The 2,233-nt window shown below is 36.5% G+C and overlaps 1 non-coding gene across 1 annotated transcript; it reads left to right on the top strand.

The window, feature by feature from the left end:
* The first annotated feature begins 227 nt into the window (after positions 1-227).
* Positions 228-333, top strand: LOC140858907 (small nucleolar RNA R71). The gene has a single exon (XR_012142311.1). It is a non-coding gene; the product is annotated as a small nucleolar RNA R71 (small nucleolar RNA).
* The last annotated feature ends 1,900 nt before the right edge of the window (positions 334-2,233 follow it).

The following is a 2,233-nucleotide window of genomic DNA, read 5'->3' on the forward strand; positions in this document are numbered from 1 at the left end:
ATGACGTTTTCAATCTGATAAATTTCACTTCTTTTTTGTTGAAGCATGGGTTGTTCTCTAGAGGTGGCAAATATATGATGTAGAAAATTCTCACTAAGTGCTTCAAAGAGCTGTCAGGCTTCATCCTCACTCTTTAGCATGAATGTCCCACCATATAATGCATCAACCATTTATCGGTGTTTCTCCGATAGACCATCATAAAAATACTGACAAAGTTACCATTTAGGACAGCATGGTGTGGACATTTACGAATGAGGTCCCTTAACCTTTCCCATGTCTCATGAAAAAGTTCACCCTCCAATTGGGAAAAACTAATGATAGCTTTTCTAATTTGATTTGTTTTCCAATTGAAAAGTATTTCTTGAGGAATTCTCTCTGAAGATGATCCCAAGTTGAAATGGTTATAGAGTCTAAGGAGTTTAACCAATGCTTGATTTTGTCCTTAAGTGAGAAAGGGAACAGTTTCAACCTAAGGGCATCATCAGAGAAGTTTTGAATTTTTACTGTGAAACAAATTTCAAGAAATTCATCCAAGTGTTTGTATGGGTCCTCGTTACTAAGTCCATAGAATGATGGCAACATTTGAATAATGCTAGACTTAATCTCATATTGGGTAGCTTCTACTGGAGGTACTTGAATGCATGGAGAGTAGGTATACGAGGATGGAGTGAAATATTCTCTCAAGGGCGTGGAGGATTAGCCTCACCAAGTGCAGCCATGTTTCTAACTCGGATAGTCCTAAGAGTCTTTTCTAATTCTTCGTCTAATGGTTGCAATTCAGATTTTAGTGATCGTCGACCTAACATGCAACTAAAAGGTCTATGTAGGACTATCCTAGTCTGTTAAGGATTATTATTATTATTATTATTATTATTATTATTATTAAGAGAAAAGAGAAGAGAGAAAAGAGTTCTAAAGAAGAGATCCTAAGAAGTCCTAAAACTAATAGAAGAATTAGTTGTGGTTAGATTTTAATTATAATCAAGTTAGCACACAGTGAACTCTCTATCCTAAAGTTATCCTAGTTCTAGACAGCTCCTAACTGTAGTTAGCCTTCAAGCCCTCCAAATCGGAGCTTGACCAACCAACTAGCCAGGTAAGTATAAGGTTGGTGGGAGTCCCCCCGTTGCTTTCCTTAGACATCAATTAAATTGGCCAGGTCAACGAACGGAACCAATTAAAAACCACCTTCCTTCGAGCCCGGTCATCCCGCAAACCACTTGCCTAGACATCAGCTAGCTGATCAAGTCTAATCTGGTTCAACTCTCAAGGTCACTTATCCTAATGAGCTCGAAATCCTTAGGGGTCAACGTCTAATTAATTTTAGATTAAGGTCTAGGTTATGCAAATGCAAGGGAGTGATTTGTGGGCCAAAGAAAGGTGATCAAATCCCCACCTTATCTTAGTTAATGGGTTACGCCCTTAAAGTTCATTATGGAGATGCAATGCAAAGAAACAAGGTGTCCAATCAAGTTAGAAATTTTTATATTTGAGGTTACGCTATTTTAGTTAAGTGTTATGAAATATCAGTGATTTTTTTTTTTAATTCAACCGTGCCAAGATCCCTAGCAACGGCGTCAAAATTTGATGTGTAGTCATTGATAGCACCAAAAATAACTCTACTCACTACGTAGGTAGGATGAGTCGAGATTGTATCCTCAAGGACTTGGGCTAAGTTGAGATTGTAAAATAAAAGAAAGAAGCATTGTTTTGATTTAGAAATAAATTATCTTAAAATTGATGTAATTAGAAAATAAAGAGCTCGAGAGTTTTGAATTAATTTTGCACTAGTAGAGTTGTATCTCTTTTTTTTATATTTAAATAGATGCGATTAATCTTAGAAAAAATACCTATCTTTCTTCGGCACGCCCCATACCCGTAGATCACGGTGCATCTCCGAAAAGTACTAGATAAATAACTCTCTTTTCTCGACACGTCCCATATCCGTAGATCACAGCGCGTCTCTGGAAAGTAAAAGTTGTTCCTAATATTAATCTAACAGAAAAGCATAAATAAAAGTATATGAAAGAGGACAAATAAAGAACTCATAATGATTTAAATAAAAAGTATAATCTTTATTGCATATAAAGAAATACAAGAAAGTTTAGAACAATAAACCCGCTCTATGTTGTTACAAAATTTCTTCTCCACTCCCGAGACTGCTAGCCTAGCTGCTCATGGAGTACTCCCTTTCTTTTCCTCTATGCAAGGCTCTAGAAGAATTTCTGGGCTC

This window comes from Elaeis guineensis, chromosome 6, assembly GCF_000442705.2.
Source record: "Elaeis guineensis isolate ETL-2024a chromosome 6, EG11, whole genome shotgun sequence".
NCBI lineage: Eukaryota > Viridiplantae > Streptophyta > Magnoliopsida > Arecales > Arecaceae > Elaeis > Elaeis guineensis.